Genomic DNA, 23,216 nt, shown 5'->3' on the forward strand with positions numbered 1-23,216 from the left:
GTCCAGGTTCAATGAATCTGTTTGAACGGATTGCCAGTCTGTTTGAATAGATTCTGACTTTCCTGTTTTGGAAGAATTTCCATTTATTGGCTGATTATTTTCTGATTTGTTTTCCACGACCTAAAGGGATTCTAAAAAAGTATATAATCATCCTGTAATGACCCAACTACTCTAGACTTTTGGACCATTAACGAAAACTAAACATACTAATCCTTAATAAAACTTACATTGTGAAAATACCATAACTTTATTAGGAAACTTGTAAAAATAAGAGTTACTTACATAAAATGTCAAGTAGGATATGGGATCCCATTGTTTTAAAAACAAAACATAATTTAAAATAAAAATGAGTTACATAGCAAGTGCGGAAAAAATACATGTAAAACCATAAAAACAAGATTACATCCTCGAAAATCGAACTCTCGACTCCTTGAATCCATTCATCACCGATACACATTCTCCCAAGCATCCATGAATCATTCCCGCCACTATAGCTATTTTCCTGCACATATAAACAAAAAGGAATGAGCTTAATGCCCAGCAAGGAAAATCTACCACATAGTTCATATACATAAATTTCATAAGAAACATAAAAACATAATATAACACTTATATCATACACATACTATAATGGCCATTATTACTTGGGGTCCCATAGACTAAACAAGTTATATGCCCATTAGATTAGTGGGGTCCTACTAGCTAAGTAGGTCATATGCCCATAATCTATTTGGGTCTTGTTAGTCATATGGGTCATATGCCCAAGCCTACAAACATACATATCATAACACTTATCATAACATAAGAAACATAAGATAACATAAGCATATAACATATAGATTCTATCCTATTTTCCTTACCAAAATACCGGGATAAGAGGACAGAGGTGGGACTTTGGAACACTCCTAAGAACCATTTGAAAAAGAGTGAGTATAGAGAAGAAGAGAAATGAAAGGAATGGAAGGACTAAACCATTGAGAAAAATACTTACCAAAACCTTTTTGCTTAAGAACTTAGATTTCCTAACCAAAATAAAGATTAAGGTTAGAGGCTGAGTAGAAGACTATGAGAACTTAAAATAAGATAATACCAATGAACTAAGGTGTAGAAATACCTTGAAGACTTGTAGACCAATCTAAGCCTCGAACCGAAATACTATGAGACCTTACTTCCCCAAGTGTTTGATAAGCTTATGATGATCAAGCTTATGATTTCCCCACCCAAGTGTTCACACTCTCACACTCACCTAGCAACTTGCAGCCTCTGAACTTAGAGTAAAAGGTGAATAATGGCTGGGTACTAGGTCCTATTTATAGAGTTTAGGAATGAAAGGATCTTAATTTAACTTGAATAAAAATAATGGCTTTTTAGGTGAAAATAATTTGAATAATCGTTCAGCAGAGGCTGAAGACTCGTTCAAAAAGGAGCTGGACTTATCAAGAGGTTGAATGGCTGAATGGAAAACAAATTCAAAAACATTCAAATTATGCTGAAGGAGGCGATATATTGCCCCCTATAGGCGATATATCACCTGGACCAATATGCCCGAGGCAAACGTGCATCGTTTCGTGTTTTCCGTATCTACGTGCTGCGATATATCGCCCCCTATAGCTGCGATATATCGACATTCGCTGATTATTTAAACACGAAATTACACATTTTTAGCTTAATTCAAAATGAGTAAACAGCCTTGACTAAGCCCTCAAACGTATTCAAAGCAGTTGTCTGACCTTAGAGCATTCAAACTTTACCCTGATTAAATTTAATCCTCAAAATACTTAATCCTTAATCACCCATACATAACATGTGCTTAAAATCCTATTGGTTCTTATCTAAACCTTATAGTATAATAAATATTATCCTTAATATCAGCCATATTAATCAAACCTTAGGTTAACATTAATATTCTTAAACTATAGGTTAAACTTAGAAAATCTACAAGTACTACTATGAGTGTCCAAATAATTCCCGGTCTGAACCAAAAATCCACAGTCATAAAGATAATACTATAAATACTATAATACTACTATCTAACTAGCTAAGTAAAGTTCTTGGACTCTACACATCCTTAGGTCGTTGGTTTTTGATTATCTCGCTTGGTGTATTATTTTCCAAATATTTTCAAGTTTTAGAGAGACTTTTTATTATGTGAAGAACTTGAGTCCAGCAAGTTCTTAGTGGTTTATTACAGTGTACTTCTGTATTGTTTTCTTTGTGTTAATTGTGCAGGTTGAACACACTTGGACATTGGTCATCAAGCTTCAGGAGAAGTCTTGTTCGTGAGTCACTTTTCGGGAGGAAAAGTGCAAGTGTTATGATTTGAAGGGAGTTCAAGATCTTAGCACTTCAGAAATTTGATTAGGAGTTTAGATTACAACAGTTGCGACAAATTCAAGAGTGAGTCTTTATTTGTATAAGTCAATTTGGTTTTGTAATCGTTTAGATATTCTTCTAATAAATTTCATTCTCTGGGCGTGGCCTCGTGGACTAGTAGCAATTTGCAAAGATTGCTGATACCACGTAAAAATTCGTGTGTTCTTTTCCTTATGTTCGTTTTTATCTTCTGGTCACAAACTGTTTAAATATATCTGGTTTTTGTTCAAACAGTCTTTGTGTCTGTTTAAACATTTCTGTAACAATTCAATAATTAATTATTTAATTTGAATAATTAAGTTGGTAATCATAAAAAACGGAATTTCATATATGTTTCATTATATATAGTTCTCATTTTTATTATATACCATGTGGTAGTAATATGACACTTTATTTCAATTATCAAATAATAAATTTTAATTTTAAACATTATCTATCAAAGATTAATTTAATCAAATACGAAACCATTTTTTAATGCATCGTTCAAATCGTCAACTGAAAACCTCAAAATTGAATGTAAATAGAATTAAAATACAAAATAATGAAAGTATAACTTTACTTTCTCTTCATATTCCTAGAATGCATGATAGGTGGATTTTTGCATGTTTTCCAGTTGTGGCCTTTTTCCAGACACCGCCCACATTTATATTAATCTTTTTTCTCATGGGTACCTCGATATTGTTGTTTCCTTGGTCTACCTGGAGGTCGTTTAGTGGCAGGTGGTAGTACATCAATTGCTAAAATATCTGATGGTACTTCTCATGTTGACATGTCACCAAGAGGAACCCTTATATGCTGTGATATATGATTGTTTCGTTTAATAATATGAGCAGTAATCATAACAATCTAGATTTCTTCTTCCAATGACTGCCATTGCATGTGAACATGTCATTTCATCATATTGGAATTGGTACAAGTTTTGTTTTCCAAGTCTTCGATATATGATTTTTTTGAATCATAAACTGTGTAAACAACAATGTTCGATGTTTCAACCTTTTAAAAAATAAAAAATAATTAGTAATATTTATCATTAAACAAATAAATAAAATATAATCACAAAGTTTGTTACCTTTAGTTTGCATGACCATTCTCGATTGTCCTTCAATGATTCTTCTGCTTCAAATGATAGATGTGTGAATGTTGATGATGCCAGGTGTTTGGTTGCCCAATGTCATTTTTGAACCAGGCATCTAATGGACTCCACCAAAAGTGATACTGATAATTCCCTTTTGAGTGCAGAATTTATTGATTCTGTAATATTAGATGTTAATGTTGAAAATCGTTTGTTTGGGCTAAAAATTCTTGTCCATTTCTCAAAGCCAACTTCATTTGCCAGATATGATCTTATTCTACCATCTACTCTGTCGAGATCACACATGTATCTTTCAAACTCATCCATATTATAAGCCTTACTAGCACTTTCTAATGCATTTTTGAGCTCTTCACCACCCTTTTTTATTTTTTCTTGATGTTTTGTAGTAGGTGGTAACAACAATAACCATGCATAATTCCTAGATATACTTTCAATGTTGCTTTTTGGATACTCTCATGCCTATCAGAAATTATGCATTGTCCTTCACGCTCAACATAAGATTCTTTCAATTTACGCATGAACCATTCCCATGAGGCATCACTTTCGGAATCGACTATTGCAAATGCTAGGGGGAATATCTTTCTATTTGCATTTTGTAAACTTGCTGATAACAAAGTCCCACCATACATTGATTTTAAGAACATCCCATCTACAATAACAATAGGTGTACAATTCTGCCAATTTTCAATAGAGATGCCAATTGCAAAAAATAGATATTTGAATCTATTTTCACTATCCGTAACAAGGTCAGTTATTGTACCTGTATTAAAAGGATACATTTTGGTAGTTTATTAATATATAAACAATTAACATAAAAAATGAACCACTTTTTTTTATATATTTGTAATTATTACGTGGATTTTTTTGTTGTAGCATGAATAAGAATGAAGGTAGAATTTGGTACGACTCATCTGGTCTTCCTCTTGATAGTTCTAATGCCTTATCTTTCCCTCGCCATGCCTTTTGATACGAAATTGATACATTGTAATCATCCATCATGTCATCAACAACCTTGTATTTACATGTTTGATTTTCATAACAATGTAAAGTTAAATATGTATATAATAATATATATTATATAGTTAGAAATGTCAAATATAGTAGACTTATAATAAATGTTATGTTATAATATTAGAAGATTAATACATATAAGTGAAATATGTGTATAATAATATATATTATATAGTTAGAAATGTCAAATATAGTAGACTTATAATAAATGTTATGTTATAATGTTAGAAAATTAATACGTTATATATATCAAATGTTAGTATATATATTGTTGACTGTAAATTTAGCCAACGACATAAGAACGTCAACTACGACAAACCTTCAAGAGAATTATAAACGACAACAGACAGTTTTTATCAATGAAAGTAAATAACACGAGATTTTATAGTGGTTCAGCCCCGATGATCGGTAATAGCCTAATCCACTTAGAGATTTTATTATGTAATCACACTCAAGATCAGATGAACCGTGTCAACTGAGTTTCTTCAGTGTGAAATATTTCAGAATACAAAAAGGGGTTCTCTCAGGGAAAACACTTTCTCTCTCTAGAACACAAGTTCACTCTTGATTTTGCCAAAAGTCCCTTTACGATCCTCCCAAGTCTCTATTTATAGACCTGGGATTCTCAACTGATATCCCCTTTAGATAGGGATATTCCATTATTTACCTAATATTTGTATTACAAAATAAACATTCAAAATATAACTGATCCCTAAATTCAAGTGAGGATTGAGTGATTCCCGGATGCTTGGACCAATTCTCACTGAAGTAGTTTCGGGCAGTTTGACGTAGTTTCTCATGCATGTTGACTACTCTTTAAGCTTTACGTAGGTCAAAGGTGGTATGTGCATGGCTCTCATCGGACCAAAGGTCAGGTACATTTGGCTCTCCTCGGACTAAGGTCGTCCGAGGGTACTTACTTTGCTTCTTACCTCGGGCACATTCGAGGTATACTCCTTCATTGTGTCCGATCGGACACAATGGTTGTCTTCTTTGGCTTAAGGTGGTTCAAACCACCCTATTTGACTCCTTCAATCAAGGTCCGATCGGACCTTGCATTTTGCTCCTCGGATCAAGGTGGTCCGAGCCATCTTCTTCCTAGCATCTCCTCGGACCAAAATGGTCCAAAGCACTCTTTCAGGCGTCTTGTGCGATCGGGCACAATGCCCCTCTCCTCGGACCTAAATGGTCCGAGCCTCCTTCGTTCAAACAAGGTCCGATCGGACCTTGGTCCTTTCTCTTCGGATCAAGGTGGTCCGAGCCACCGTCTACATCTCCTTGGACCAAAATGGTCCAAGGTACTCCAAAAGCACCATGTCCGATCGGACACATTCTTCTTCTCCTCGGACCAACACGGTCTGAGCCTTCTTTTATATATCATCACCTTGGATCCAAATGACCCAAGGTAGCTCTCCTATGGGTACCTCCGATCGGGCACGACTCCTCTCCTCGGACCAAAATGGTCCGAGCCTTCTTTGTTTAACCAATACTCGATCGGGCATTGGACTTTTCTCCTCGGACCAAGGTGGTCCGAGCCACCATCTACTTCTCCTTGGACCAAAATGGTCCAAGGTACCTCTTATGAGTATGCTCGATCGAACATAGTCCTCTCCTTGGACCAAAATGGTCCAAGGTACCTCATACGCATCATGTCCGATCGGACATCACTTCCTTCTCCTCGAACCAAAGTGGTCCGAGGTATACTTTTCCTCCTCACCTCATTCAAGCCCAAGTGCAACTCTTCCACATCATACCCGATCGGTCACTATGTGGCCTTCCCCTTGAGTAAAACTTGAGCCTTGGTCATTCTCTTTGAACTCATTCGAGCCAAGCTTAACAAGAGGTCCCCTAAGCTTAGGTCCGATCGGACCTATTGCTTTTATACTTTGAACCAAACTTCAATCCTCCCCTTCAAATTCTTGGACTTGGCTCCAATTTTGTTACAAGGGTCTTCAAACTGAGGTCTGAGCCAAGCAACCCCCAGTCCAAATATTCTCTTCGATCGAGCGTATTTGGCTTGGCTATCTGTCCAATTCCTTAAGTGACATATTGGGCCATTATTAAGCTAGATCACCTCGCTGAGTCATGCCATGTGTCAATTTTATTGCCACGTCATTCTTTTCAAATTTTTGGGATAACATTTGCCCCCCAAGTTTATTATATGATTCATTCACGTAATAAACTTTTTCTCCGGCTGACGTCATTATAAAAAATAATAACTGTTCATCTTCATGCAGCAGACCCACGATCATTGCAAAAATCCACCCATGATCGTGGAGGAAAAATAATCCCAGAATACCAAAAGTCCAAAAGTAAATGAAAAACCCACTTTTTTCCCTTTAAATATCCCCACTCTACACTCTCTTCTTCACATATACAAAAATCACTCTCAAAAACCCTCCATATTCTCTCTTGGCCGAAACCCTCTCAAGGATTCCCCATCTTGCCGATTTCACAAGCTTCAAAGAGAGCTCTTCATCTTCAAGCATCCTCCAAGCAAACTCAAAGTTCTCCAACCTTGGGTAAGCCTCCTTCTCCATGCCTCTTAGATTTCTACATTTTTTTTTTCAGAAATTCTAAAAAAGATGCCATGGCCGAATATGCTTGTGCCTTGAATGTTCTTGAAGTTCTTGAAAATGTTTTGTTCAATGTGTTTGCTTGTTGTCTTGATTTCATAGGAATTTCAAGACATTTTTGATATTTTGACATAAACATGAATATGGGTTTTGAGGGTTTTGATAGTGTAATGGGTTTTTAAGAACATGAAGAAAACCTTTCATTTTCATGTTTTGATCTTGTTTTTTGTTTGTGTAAATGATGGAATGTGTTTGAGGCTAGGGATTTTTAGGGCTGTCTATTTGGTTCGGATTCGGGGTAGGCAAAGTATGCCATTTAGTGACCATTTTTTACTTAGTTTCGCCCAGAAATTCTGGGCATAAGCGTGTGGTCCGATCGAACCACACTTTGTCTTCATCGTGAGCCCATGCTCGATCGGGGATGATGAAGTATGGTCGAGCTTGAGGCGTGTGTCTCTTCTGAATGAGGTGAGATAACCACCTCCGATCGGACCTTGAAAAGCTTCAGATAAGTGTGTGGTCCGATCGGACCACACGCTCCTCCCTTTGCTTTTAAGTGCCCAAATTTTTAATAGCTAATTTCGAACCTCCCTAGACACCTATGCCCGATCGAACCTGACTTGTTGCTGCTGGCTAGAAGCTTTGGAGGCACGAGGCACACCAGGCGAACTCTCAGAACCTGGGTGCACACCTTCTCCTCGGGCACGCTACGCCCGATCGGACGTCCTGGGGACTTCGTTTGAGGTTCGTGCGATGGTGAGGCAGGACGTCTCCTGGCTGGAATGTGTCCGATCGGACCAATTGCATTTTGTTCTGGGCTCGCGTGGATGCACGGCTCTCTGACCCATGGGCTCTGAACGCCTCTTTTGGTCATGAGTATCCAACCCTTCATGGCATTCGACCGAATGCTAAGTTATCCCCTATAATAAGCATACGGTCCGATCGGACTGTCTTCAAACTCCCTTGGCCTGTACACCCTTGTGGTCATGCCCACTTAGTGGATCTAAGCATCCGATCGGAGGTATAGAACCATTCCTTTGAGCCTAAAATGTGGTCCGATCGGACCACATCTAATTCCTTAGACCTTGGCCTCTTTCCTTCCAAATGCATAACCAACCTCTTGTGTTACTTACACGCCTAAGGAACTTAGCCTTATAGGAAAATCCCAAAAATGCCTCCTTCTACAAAGTTTAATAAGTTCAATACTTTAAGTACTTTTTAGGCACTTTTGAGCATTAAAATTATTTTTTCCATATGCGTTATATTTTTATATCTTAGACAAAATTTTCCAAGTATAAAAATAACTCTTATTTTTGATGAATTTTTTCTGTATGGTTACTCACCTCCCCATTTTTTATTTTTGTAGATGAATCGCTCTGACTATAGGGGAGGTGACAATCATACGGACTCCGAATCATCCGCCCCGCAAACAATCGAGACTCCCTTGAATAGCGATTCCTCACCAGGCTCGTCTACCGGTTACACTCCAGAGGATCGTCTTCGCCGCTTCAAACAGATCCTCCCTCGCTCAGCCTTATACCTTCTCCACGAGGAACAGTTTCTTCGACAAGCTTCTGATTCGACGATGAGGGTGAAGCAATCTAACAGGCTCCCTTAGGAACACGATCCGCAGGTTGCCCGCATAGCAGTATAGAAGGTGGTACAGCGCAATCAAACCCGCACTACCATAGCTTCAAGAAAGCCTTCTCTGAAATTTGCTACCGCGATTCAGGATTTGGCTGTCCAGAAACCACGTGATGAGGGAGAAGAAGAACCCTCCTGGTTCGTTGCCGAAGCTTCCAAACTTACTCCCGCGCTATTCCAGAACACCTTGAAGCTTTAGGCTTGAGCGGGGCAAACGTGACGTGTCCGGGCCCGCATCAAAGAGCCAATAGGCCCGGGGGAAGGTACTGTGCCTGGTCCAGGCATCATGTGCATGCTGGAGCAACACTCCCACTGCACATCTATTTCTGGTCTGTAGCAGACTACTTCAACGTCTCCCCATTTCAGATCACACCGAATGGGATCCAGGCACTCTCTGCGCTGTACATCCTTTACTTCCTGCATGGTTGGGACGAACCCACCCCTCATGAGGTGCATTACCTGTTTGATCTTCGGACCAATCCTTCCCACAACAACTCAGGCTTCTTCCACTTCTATTACAGGCACAGGGGGATTACATATCTCAACGACATTTCCCACAAATCAAACGCCGGGAAGTATCATAAGGAATACTTCCTCACATTGGATATTGAGGCCAACAACTTGGATTTTACGCGCTCGGGTCCATTTGAGCGACCATTGCCTACTGAAGAGATGTTTAGGCGGGCCAAAAAGTTGGCTAACATGAGTCTTAAAGAGAAGGATGTGAAAAGGTTGGTCACGCTGGACTTTCTCCAGATGGTGGGTCTGGTGCCATGTGAGCAGGATCTGGATCTGGCGGTGGAAAGTACCACCGGGGAGAACGACACGCCTGGTCAGTCTAATGAGGGCACGGAGCAAATGACTGATCGGCCCTCTCCTGGGCCTTCTCCGCTTTCCCGTAGACCTGGCGACCTAGTCATTAGAGAGCCTGATCCTCAGCGCAGATCTACTGTTCCTACTCATCCTGGGAAAGGAAAAGCTATCCAGGTTGATGGGGAACTTAGCTCATCCTCGGACGACGAGGATGAGTTCCTTGATCAAATCCTCAACGCAGGTAACACATGTCTAGTGTAAATAGGAATATTTTCGATAATCGGTAATTAGAGAATAACACAATTGTAGCATACACTTGTACACGTTTCATTATGTTTATTTCTCTAACAATCTTGTTTTTTCATCCTTTGCAGATTCAGACATGTTCAGAGATTGCGTTGCTTCAAAGAGGAAAACTGGTGATGGAAGTGGCTCTATGCCTCCACAGAAGATTCAGAAGGTAGCACCGCCAAGTCAAGGGAGGCAACCTGGGGGACCGACTACACTTCCGCCATTGACCCCCTCTTCCCTTCCTCCTTCTGCGAGCCTAACTCCTACTCACCAGGGTAGTTCCAGCGAGCTTTTTCGTGATGTTAGCGACCTGGGCAAGGGGCTTCTTGAGGATATTGGCCGTGATGCATCGACGCTTCAAAGCCTAGACTCCTACCCTCGACTTAGTGTCGAAGTTGTCTTGAAGAGAGGACTCGCTCAATTGATGAAGGTAAGCATTTTTTCTTGAGATACTTTGTTATTAGTATTTTTACTTGTACTAACCTTTTGTCTTCCATGCAGTCACTTGTCACCATTGGTCATGCTCAGCTTCGAGCCGTAGACTACAGGGAGTTGATCAAGGTGCAGGACGATCAACTGGTGGAGGCCAAGTCCAAGCTGGAGCAAGCAGAGAGAACTGTAGCTGAACGGGACGAGTCTCTCAAAAAGCAGGCTCAAAACAATGCTTCCTTGACAACTCAATTAGAGAAGCAATCCCTCGATATTAAAGAGTTAGTTCGAGACAATGAGAGGTTGATCAGCGAGAACGAAGAGCTGAGGCAAGAAAAAGAGCTTGACTTGATTCGCTTTGAGGAGGCCAGTTTTGACTGCTTTTATAAGGTCTGGAAGCTGAACAAGCCTCTTAATCTTGATTGTTTCTCCAAGGAGGCCCAGGCAGAGGATCTTGCCAGATGTGAAGCAAGGGCCGCTGAAGAAGCTGCCAATCCTCCTGCACTCACCCCCGCCTGCTCTGCTATATCATTTCGAGCGAGAGGAGCAGCTGATGCAGAGGAGGGAGTCGATCAACCCTCTAGAGGAGCTCGCCTGTGACTCCCTCTCGCAGTTCATCACAGTCTACTTTACTTTGTATTTTGTTGCTCGAACTAGTGAGCTATTTTGACATTTAGCACTTTACTCTTTCCTTGTTGACAATTTCAAACTTTTAAGTTTTTATTGTGCATAGCAAAGTTTTTAGATGCCTTTAGTTTCACATGAGAATTTAGTTTTTTAACTTAGAAATTTTTACCATTCCATAAGTTCACACTAAATATACTTCCTCATGCTCTTATTGCTCTAACTTTTTATGAGCATAAATTTCTTATTACACGAATATCAGTTTCTAACTTAAAATTTGAAAAATTCTAAGTTACTTAAGCTTTGTAAAACAAGTTAGCTTAACGGCTATTTTAGACTTCTAAACTTACAAGTCAGCCCAAAAACAAACATATTTGCTCGTGCTCTTATTGCCTGTGTTGAAATACATACCAGTATACCCTATGGGCCCCCCAAGTGATTGAGGGTTGATAAATCCTTGATCACTTACTACTTGATCGAATTTGTTCGAGTAGTTACTACTCGTGAAACACATAAAATATACGAACATATATCAGTAGTTGACCACTACAAAATATTATTTAAACGTTGGTCCTTCATGTTATGATATGACCAGTTGAACACTGTCCAGTATATATTTACACTTAGTTTTTAGAAGACCTGTTTTGTTTAAATCATTATGACAGTTGAACACTGCCAAGCGAAAATAATCAACACATATGCAAAGTTTGTAGCAAGGTGCGACCACGCTGCGCGTGGTCTCTTTTATTAATCGTAATAATAAATGACATAACGTGTTTAACAACGAGTTCCAAACAAATTAACATTGTTCAAAATAATGTGACTGGGTAGCAAATAACTAGTTCACAAACAAAAACTTAAATAACAAGTTAAGCACTTGATACAAAGCTACTACTCTGCAAGTAGTATTTATTGATAATATTTTCTCAAGTGCTCGCCATTCCAGTAGTTTCTGATCAGCTCCCCATTCAACCGAGCAAGCTTGTAAGTGCCGGGCGGTAAGACTTGTTCAATTTGATACGGTCCTTCCCAGTTTGGTCCTAGCACACCAGCTGCTGGGTCTCTAACAAATACCTTCCTTAGGACCAAATCTCCAACCTGGAACTTTCGGTCCCGTACTCTGGAATTGAAGTAGCGTGCCACTTTTTGCTGATGAGCTGCTACTCTGAGGCTTGCTTCCTCTCTCATCTCTTCGAGGAAGTCCAATGATTCTGCCAACAACTGATGGTTCTCCTCTTGGTTGTAAACGGTCCTTCTATGAGAGGGTGGGTCTATCTCCACAGGTAACATGGCTTCATACCCATATGCTAAAGAGAATGGGGTATGGCCAGTTGCCGTCCGAGCGGTAGTCCTATATGACCAAAGGACCTCTGGTAACTCATCTGCCCAAGCACCCTTAGCTTGCTCCAGGCGCTTCTTTAAAGTGTCCTTCAATGTTTTGTTCACTGCTTCAACCTGCCCATTGGCTTGAGGATGGGAAACCGAGGAGAAACTTTTGGTGATGCCATGTCGAGTGCAAAAATCGGTAAATATGTCGCTATCAAACTGAGTGCCATTGTCAGACACTATTTTCTTAGGTAGACCATAACGACATATTATGTTTTTAACTACAAAGTCTAATACTTTCTTCGATGTGATCGTGGCTAATGGCTCGGTTTCAGTCCATTTAGTAAAATAATCTACCGCGACCACTGCAAACTGCACTCCTCCCTTTCCTTTGGGTAACTTTCCGATCAGATCAATGCCCCACACTGCAAAAGGCCACGGACTTTGCATTTGCTTCAAAAGATTTGGGGGTGCTCTGGGTACTTTAGAAAATCTTTGGCACTTGTCACACCTTTTCACATATTCCATAGAGTCCTCGTTCATAGTAGGCCAGAAAAATCCTTGCCTTAAGATCTTTTTAGATAGACTCTGCCCCCCAGCATGATCTCCACAAAACCCCTCATGCACCTCAGCTAATAAATTTTTTGACTGGTCGGGAGTTATGCACCTGAGGAGAGGTAAGGAGTATCCTCTCCTATATAACACTCCATCCACCATGGTGTATCTAGCAGCTTGCCTCATAACTTTCCTTGCTTCATTACGACCATCTGGGAGTGTCCCTTGTTCAAGGTAAGCAATGATGGGAGTCATCCAGGTGTCGACTATTGTAATCGGCATGGCCTCTTGTCTATCAATGCTTGGCTCTGCCAAGTACTCTACTGGAACTATATTCAGTGTTTCGGCATCTTTCGCACTTGCAAGCTTTGCTAGAGCATCAACATTGGAATTCTGCTCCCTTGGTACTAGTTTGATGGTATATTCCTCGAACTGGGCTAGCAAATCTTTAGTTTTGTTTAAGTATGCCACCATGCGTAGGCCCCTTGCCTGATACTCCCCCAATACTTGATAAACCACCAATTGAGAATCACTGTTTATCTCCACCGATCGGGCACGCACATCTTTAGCTAATCGCAAGCCTGCTAAGAGGGCCTCATACTCCGCTTTGTTATTAGAACCATTGAATCCGAATCTCAGTGCACAATGAATTCGGTGCTTCTCTGGTGTGACTAGTATAATCCCAGCTCCTGAATGGTGCTCGTTTGATGATCCATCAACGAAAAGTTGCCAAGCAGGGGGTTCTTCTTTTAACCCAGTAACATTCTCCTGCTGGTCAGGGACCTCAACGATTCCGGTACACTCAGCTATGAAATCTGCCAAGGCTTGACCTTTAATAGCAGTCCTTGGTTGGTACTTGATTTCAAACTGGCCTAGCTCAACCGCCCATTTAAGTAGCCGACCAGACGACTCTGGCTTTTGCAAAACTTGGCGAAGAGGCTGGTCAGTGAGGACCTTGATGGGGTGTGCTTGGAAATACGGCCTCAACTTTCGTGATGCAAGTACCAAGCAGTAAGCCAACTTCTCAATCATGGGATATCGGGACTCCGCTCCTATCAAACGTTTGCTAACGTAATACACTGGGTGCTGCACCTTATCCTCCTCATGTACTAAGGCAGTACTAACAGCGTGTTCCGTGACTGCTAGATATATAAATAGGTCCTCTCCATCAACTGGCTTAGAAAGAACAGGAGGTTGAGCCAAATGTTCCTTTATCGCTTGGAAAGCTTGTTCACACTCTGCGGTCCACTCGAACTTCTTGCCTCCTTTAAGCAGGTTAAAAAACGGGACGCACTTGTCCGTTGATTTTGAAACGAACCTGCTTAGAGCCGCAATCCGCCCAGTCAAGCTTTGCACCTCCTTAATTCTTGTCGGAGACTTCATCTCTATGAGAGCCTTGATCTTCTCTGGGTTTGCCTCTATTCCTCGGGAGTTGACAATAAACCCAAGGAATTTCCCAGAACCCACTCCAAATGAACACTTGAGGGGGTTTAACTTCATGTTATACTTCCTCAAGATTGCAAAGCACTCCTCTAAGTCTCCCGCGTGCCCCCCAGCTTCCTTCGACTTCACCAGCATATAATCTACGTATACCTCCATGCTCTTGCCGATTAAGTCACGAAACATGCCATTCACCAAGCGCTGGTAGGTAGCTCCTGCATTCTTTAACCCGAAGGGCATCACTCTATAGCAATAGAGTCCTATATCCGTTCGGAAGCTGGTATGCTCTTCATCAGGAGGATGCCTGCTGATTTGGTTGTATCCTGAATATGCGTCCATGAAGGACAAGGTCTCGTGACCAGAGGTTGCATCCACCAACTGGTCTATTCTTGGTAAAGGAAAACAATCCTTCGGGCACGCTTTGTTTAGATCTGTAAAATCTACACAAGTCCTCCACTTTCCATTGGGTTTAGGCACCAAGACTGGGTTTGAAACCCAAGCTGGGTAGTATGCCTCTCTAATAAACCCGTTCTCCTTCAATCGCTCTACCTCCTCCTTAAGAGCCTTTGCTCGATCCTTGTCAAGCAACCTCCTCTTCTGCTGTACCGCTGGATACCTCTCATCCATGTTGAGCACGTGGCTGATCACAGTTGGTGAGATACCCACCATATCCTTGTGAGACCAGGAGAAGACATCTTGATTCCTTCGCAAGAACTCTATCAGCTGTACTCTCACCTCAGCTTTCAACTTCTTCCCAATCTTGACCCCTCTTGTCGGGTCATTCTCATCTATAGGGACCTCCTCTAACTCCTCGGACGGTCCCACATCACTCTCATAATCCCCAAAGCGAGGATCAATATCTCTTCCCTCGCTTTGGGCAACGCCCTATTTGGTGACTTCATCACCTGATGAGGTCTTCTGCTCTTTCAAACTAGGAGTGCTCTCCTGGCCACACTCCTTCAACATTTCTTCATCGTTCATTGTTACAAGATTATGGTCTACATCCATCTCATCCATCTCCTCTCTTTCAACGCATACAATCATGTTGTTTTCCTTGGCACCTTTCTTTGCCTTAGCTATGGAGGCATTATAACACTCCCTAGCTTCCCTTTGGTCTCCTTGGACGCAACCTATGCCAGCGCTGGTCGGGAACTTCATAGAGAGGTGCCAAATTGAAACTACCGCATGCAAGTTGGTGAGTAACGGTCGACCAATAACCACATTGTAGGCAGACGGGCAGTCAACAATCAAGAACTCAGTCATCACGGTTTCATGCTTGGGGGCTTCCCCCGTGGTGACTGGTAACTTTATTGTCCCAGCTGGTGATAGTCCCTCTCCAGTAAACCCATAAATGACGTGAGAGCATGGCTTCAAGTCATTGATGGATAGCTTCATTTTGTCAAAAGAGGACTTATAAATAATGTTTACGGAGCTTCCCGTATCAACCAGACATCTTTTCACCTTCATGTTAGCGATTTGAACTGTCACTACAAGAGGGTCATTGTGAGGATACCTCACGTGTTTAGCATCCTCCTCAGTGAAAGTGAGGGACTCACTTTCATACCTTGGGTTCTTTGATGGTCTCTCCTCCACCGTCATAACCTCGGATTGGACGTTGCCTCCAACTCATGACGAAGGGTACGAGCATACCTCTCCCTCGCCTTGTTGCTATCCCCAGCAAGATGTGGTCCTCCACATATTGTATCTAGTGTGAAGTCCACAGGTTTAGGTTGCAAAGGTGGGGACCGTTTCCGCTTGAACCCAGGATTATTGTTGCTTCCCTCTCCCTGGGTCTTCTCTGCCTTATACTTTTTTAGTTTCCCCGACCGGAGGAGAAACTCTATCTCATCCTTAAGGTGATTACACTCATTCGTGTCGTGACCATAGTCTCCATGGAAACGACAGAACTTGTTCTTATCCCTCTTACTCATTTCCTTTTTGATTGGAGGGGGTCTCCGGTAAGGGACCTCCTGATGGCTGGCTAGATAGATCTCCGCTCGGGTTGCCGAAAGAGTGGTGTAATTGGTGAATCGAGGTTCATACTTCGTAGGTTTGTCATTCGACCCAGACTTAGCTTTTTTCTCACTGCGGCGGTCAGACCCGTTATTCCCACGTTTCTTACTACCGCCTTGATCATTTCCGCTATCCTTTGGAGTATCCTCCGATCCACTTGGGTTGTTCAACCCGTTCTCTCCTTTCTCAATGGCATCATCCAACTTCATGTACTTATCTGCACGGTCCAAGAACTATTGTAAAGTTGAAATCGGATGGCGGTGAATGCTGTCCCACAAAGGACTTCGATAAATAATACTCGAGGAGATTGCAACCATCTTCCCTTCATCTCCAACAGCGGTAGCCCGATTGGCTTCTCTCATAAACCTTTGAATGTAGTTCTTGAGAGACTCATCCTTACCCTGCCTAATATCCACCAAGTGGTTGGCATAAACAGGAGGGGTTCGGGCAGTACTGAACTGCCTGCAGAACTCCTTCCTAAAGCTCTCCCAAGAGGTAATGGAGTCGGGTTTGAACTTCCAGTACCACTCCTGGGCAGTGTTTGACAAGGTGGTGGGGAAGACTCTGCAGCGGTAGTCATCACTCACCCCAAGCAGCTCCATCTGATCTTCGAACTTTCCAACGTGTCTCACCGGGTCTGCCTTTTCTGTATAAACTGGCAATACCGGCGCTTTGTATTTCCTTGGGGGTTGGGCTGCTCTTATTCTAGCACAAAAAGGGCTACCACTTCTGTGGTCTACCGGATCAATAACTGGTTGTTTGGATAAACTTTGTACTGCCGCCGTCAAAGCATCAAGCTGGGCTTGGATGGCTGGGGCCACTGCTGGGGATGCACCTTCGGGACCGCTTGGTCGGGCACTCCTATCCGGCGTATCCACGTCGAGTATTTCTACTCGACTGGTAGGACGGATTGGCTCCTGCCCTTCGACCGGAGCGGTCCTCCTTCTGTCATCAATGACATCCCTTAGGTCCTTCTGAGCAGTGTTCTTCCCCAACCGGTCGAACACCGTACTCCGAGTCTTTTCGGAGGGCCTATTAGGTGGAGCGTGCTCCTTGCCATTACGCTGGTTGGGATGCCGTGGTGGCTTCCCCGTTTGAGCTGGTTGATCATCTCCTCCTCGTCGGTTATTATTCTTCTCCTTCGACTGGTTGGTGTGGTAACTGTCACCTTCAACACGCCCATGTCCATCTTTGAAGTGTGAAGTTTCCTTGCCACGAGGGGCTTTGTTGTGCCCCTGCTCAGAAGGTGTTTTCTTACTGCCAGACTTATGACTCCCTGACCTGGAAGTCTCTGATCTGTGGCTCCTTGAGGGGGTCTTAGAATTCCCCCTTTGGGTAGAGGCAGTGCGCGATCGTACTCCCTCCTCCTCATGACCAGGTGGGTTACCACCACCCCTTCTTGGTCTATCAGCTTTCTTATGACCAGCCTCTGTGGTCCTTGCTTCTGGAGTGGGTATCACCCCAGGCGCAGCTTGAGCATTGGCTCGGGTCAATTGCGTAGCTGCCTCCAGAGCAAGCGCAGCTTCGCGATGTCGCCTGTCGGCCTCCTCCTGCTGTCGACGGATCTCCTCGCTCCTAGCATCCATCTCTTGCCTCTGCTTGGCCATTTCCTCAGCAAAGGCCTCCTGCCTAGCATTGAACTGAGCTAGCTCCTCTTGGAGTGCGCTCATAATCTCCTGGAGCTCCTCTACTTCTGGAACTGCATCCTCGAGCACAACTCTAGGCTCATTCTCACGATCTTGAACGCTGGGATTCTCTGATCTAGCATGCTCCTTGGAGGTGCTTACCCTCTTGGAGGCCGCGGTGGTGTTCTTAGGCGCCATAATGCCTCAGGGACTGTCTGTCTTCTCTTCAGGCTCTCAATGAAAGCACCAAAATGTTGACTGTAAATTTAGCCAACGACATAAGAACGTCAACTACGACAAACCTTCAAGAGAATTATAAACGACAACAGAAAGTTTTTATCAATGAAAGTAAATAACGCGAGATTTTATAGTGGTTCAGCCCCGATGATCGGTAATAGCCTAATCCACTTAGAGATTTTATTATGTAATCACACTCAAGATCAGATGAACCGTGTCAACTGAGTTTCTTCAGTGTGAAATATTTCAGAATACAAAAAGGGGTTCTCTCAGGGAAAACACTTTCTCTCTCTAGAACACAAGTTCACTCTTGATTTTGCCAAAAGTCCCTTTACGATCCTCCCAAGTCTCTATTTATAGACCTGGGATTCTCAACTGATATCCCCTTTAGATAGGGATATTCCATTATTTACCTAATATTTGTATTACAAAATAAACATTCAAAATATAACTGATCCCTAAATTCAAGTGAGGATTGAAAGATTCCCGGATGCTTGGACCAATTCTCACTGAAGTAGTTTCGGGCAGTTTGACGTAGTTTCTCATGCATGTTGACTACTATTCAAGCTTTACGTAGGTCAAAGGTGGTATGTGCATGGCTCTCATCGGACCAAAGGTCAGGTACATTTGGCTCTCCTCGGACTAAGGTCGTCCGAGGGTACTTACTTTGCTTCTTACCTCGGGCACATTCGAGGTATACTCCTTCATTGTGTCCGATCGGACACAATGGTTGTCTTCTTTGGCTTAAGGTGGTTCAAACCACCCTATTTGACTCCTTCAATCAAGGTCCGATCGGACCTTGCATTTTTCTCCTCGGATCAAGGTGGTCCGAGCCATCTTCTTCCTAGCATCTCCTCGGACCAAAATGGTCCAAAGCACTCTTTCAGGCGTCTTGTGCGATCGGGCACAATGCCCCTCTCCTCGGACCTAAATGGTCCGAGCCTCCTTCGTTCAAACAAGGTCCGATCGGACCTTGGTCCTTTCTCTTCGGATCAAGGTGGTCCGAGCCACCGTCTACATCTCCTTGGACCAAAATGGTCCAAGGTACTCCAAAAGCACCATGCCCGATCGGACACATTCTTCTTCTCCTCGGACCAACACGGTCCGAGCCTTCTTTTATATATCATCACCTTGGATCCAAATGACCCAAGGTAGCTCTCCTATGGGTACCTCCGATCGGGCACGACTCCTCTCCTCGGACCAAAATGGTCCGAGCCTTCTTTGTTTAACCAATACTCGATCGGGCATTGGACTTTTCTCCTCGGACCAAGGTGGTCCGAGCCACCATCTACTTCTCCTTGGACCAAAATGGTCCAAGGTACCTCTTATGAGTATGCTCGATCGAACATAGTCCTCTCCTTGGACCAAAATGGTCCAAGGTACCTCATACGCATCATGTCCGATCGGACATCACTTCCTTCTCCTCGGACCAAAGTGGTCCGAGGTATACTTTTCCTCCTCACCTCATTCAAGCCCAAGTGCAACTCTTCCACATCATACCCGATCGGCCACTATGTGGCCTTCCCCTTGAGTAAAACTTGAGCCTTGGTCATTCTCTTTGAACTCATTCGAGCCAAGCTTAACAAGAGGTCCCCTAAGCTTAGGTCCGTTCGGACCTATTGCTTTTATACTTTGAACCAAACTTCAATCCTCCCCTTCAACTTCTTGGACTTGGCTCCAATTTTGTTACAAGGGTCTTCAAACTGAGGTCTGAGCTAAGCAACCCCCAGTCCAAATATTCTCTTCGATCGGGCGTATTTGGCTTGGCTATCTGTCCAATTCCTTAAGTGACATATTGGGCCATTATTAAGCCAGATCACCTCGTTGAGTCATGCCATGTGTCAATTTTATTGCCACGTCATTCTTTTCAAATTTTTGGGATAACATATATATTATATACTTACAAATGTCAAATATAGTAGGCTTGTAATAAATGTTATGTTATTATATTATGTTAGTAGATGAATCAAGTAAATATAATTACAAATGTCAAATATAGTAGGATATAATAAATGTTATGTTATAATATAATGTTAGTAGCTGAATACGTTGTATATATAAGATGTTAGTTATTGTAGGTTAATAATCAGTAATATTTATGGCTGTCTGATTTCTACTTTTGAAAAAGTCACTTTTAATACTTTCTAATAAAGTTATTTGACCAGATATAAATTTATAGCTAATATTATATTCTTCGTTTAATAACTGGATATGATGTTCGTCAAAAGCGTTTACTATATTTTGTGATAAATTATCAAACTGATTATCTAAGCTTTCTTTTAGTTCATTTATGAATATATCTATATTATTACTATCTATACTGAGTTGACAGAGTTTATTGGTATATTTTTCTATGTCTCTAGGTACGTTCATAGATTCCCGGTATTTTTAGTTTATAATAACTTCTTATATATAGTTTATAATTGATTATAAAAATAGTTGTTCTTATAGATATGAAAAAGACTTAGGTTTTGAGAATAAACTTTATATTCATATGATAGTAGAATGTGGATGGAATATTTTTACCGAAACTGCAATTCTCCTGAAAAATCTTCTTATCATGTAAATTTATTATTTTCTCATATAAAAGGTGACGTATCTATGCATATTCATATCTAGGGTGAACTTCAACACAACTTTTAACAAGCCTATCAATGGCATAAACAAGTTTAATGAAACAATGCCTAGATCCTATTATATGCAATAACCAATGCTTTTATCCTTTTGAAATAATTTAAATACCTGATAGAAGATCTTTGAGAAAACTTGAAATTTCTGAAAAAAGATTCACCTTCCCCTTCTACTATCGCAAGGTGTTTTAGCAATGGTAACCCATTTTGTTAATAAACTTATAAAATATTATACAATAGAAGAGAAAGCTAAGTTTGATGGTTTTCAAGATTTAGGGGTTTCTCTGAGTTTAGAGAATAAGATTTAAAAAGAAAAGAAGTGAGTCTACAAGCCAGACTCCTTAGCTTATTTATACCGAAATAAAAAGGTATCCTCTATTATTTTATTAAAATGAGGATAAGATGATAATGTTAAGTATTAATGGGATTTTGTTTTATCTGAAAAGTTAAGATGCGTAGCACATGGGCGGCTACCTTTCGTCTTTGTGAAAAGAGCATCTTATCTTTAAATCAGACTTTAAATTGTAGTGCTTCCCATAGTAGGGTCTTCAAGTCCAAGTCGGTCGACGGAGTCTTCTGCATCATATGTCCCATCAAATTGACTATTCCACTCCTCCATTTTTTCTTCGACAGCTTTATTGACAAGAAGTTGTATGTCTTTAGTGGACATGGTTACTTGATTGGCGGTAGATGTAGTGCTTTGCTGCTGAAGCTGATGTCAAAAGGCATCCACTTGAAGCTTAAGACTAGTAATTTGGTCCCAGCAGGCTTCATTTTCTTCTTTTGATTTTTGTTTACTAATTCTTTCTCTATTATTGTTTTATTATAATAAAACAATTGGGGAAATTTAATTCAATTACTTTTTCTTTCCCCTTATCTTTTGTCTCATCATAATAATTGAGACCCCAATACATAATAGCAGCTTTAGTAGCTTCTTCATAATTTACTTGGCCTTTCCAAAGGGCATTATTAAATTTATCTACTATTTCGGCTACTGATTGCCATGACTTATATAATCCTGGTTTTTTCCCTCGAAATACTAAATAATAATCATAATTTTTCATACTTTGGAAGTATTCTACTAGGTTTTTTAATACTGCCTGGAAATATCTAGGATTATTAAATAGATAGGCGTGATGAAGATTATCTAATAAACATTGTTGTTCTTTACTAATTGCTTTGTGAGGGATATATTTGGTTTCACTATTACCATAACAATGTAATACTAATTCTCTGAAGGATATTGCTTCACCTTTCTCCATTGGCTGACTATGTATTATTTGGTCTACTGCTTGTCTGTTTGCCATTTGGGCTCTGGGGTGTATTCCAAGCCTATACATTCTTGGACGAAATGGTTGTCGGTCCATCTGTATTATAAATTAATCGAGATAATACATCAGCATAATAATTATCTTTTCCATTAATATGCTCAATAGTAGGATTATATCCTTTAATAATAAAATTATTAAGGAATTTTGTCCATCTATTAGTCATTAGTTTTTTATTATTTTGCCTCATTTTTTCATAGAAGCTTACTATTGCTTAACAATCTGTTCTAATAGTAAATTCTTTTTTATTAATTAAATAAAGATTGAAAGCATCTAAAGAATATTCGATTGCCATTATTTCGGCATCAATACTAGTAATACTTTTTTCTTTATACTGTCCTGAAGCATATCTTGATATTTCTTCAGTATCTTTATTAGAATATTTACTAGGCATTTTCTTTAATACTGCTCCCCATCCCTTATCACATCCATCTATTTCTATTATTAAATAGTCAGTTATTAATGGAAGGGATAATTTTTGTAAGGGTTTTACTACTTCTTTGATTTTCTTTACTAGTTTAATATCTTCAATATTGAAGTGTCTTTGACCATTAAGTTTGGTTTTATTATATAATAGCCCTAGTAATTTTGATAAATTCTTAATATATGGACGGGCATAATTTAATAATCCAAGAAATTGCTGAATACTTTTTAAATCTTCAAACTTTTCAGGGAAATCTAGTATCTTTTTACTAATATGATCTTGTAATATTATTTTCCCTTTTTCTATTTCGGATCCTAGAAATTTTATATATTCTTTTCCTAATTCCATTTTATTTTTGCTAATAATTAAACCATACTGTTCAAATTTTTTAAAAGCTTGTTTTAAATGATACTCATGTTCCTTATAATCTTTGCTAAATACTAGAATATCGTCAATATATACTAAACAATAATTTAATTCATAAAATATTTTATCCATTCTTCTCTGAAATATTACTGGGGCATTTTTAAGTCCCATTGACATTACTAACCATTCAAATAGTCCTTGTGGGCAGACAAAGGCTGTCCAGGGAATACTAGCTTCTGCCATCTTTATTTGGTAGAAGTCTGATTTTAAGTCAAATTTACTAAAAACTCTACAACCTTGTATTTTATTTATTAAAACATCTTTATCAGGAATATTATAAGAGTCGTCTTCAGTATTATCATTTAATCTTTTATAATTTATTACCATTCTACTTTTTCCTCTAACTATTTCACTATGG

The sequence above is a fragment of the Humulus lupulus genome, chromosome X (assembly GCF_963169125.1).
Source record: "Humulus lupulus chromosome X, drHumLupu1.1, whole genome shotgun sequence".
Classification (NCBI taxonomy): domain Eukaryota; kingdom Viridiplantae; phylum Streptophyta; class Magnoliopsida; order Rosales; family Cannabaceae; genus Humulus; species Humulus lupulus.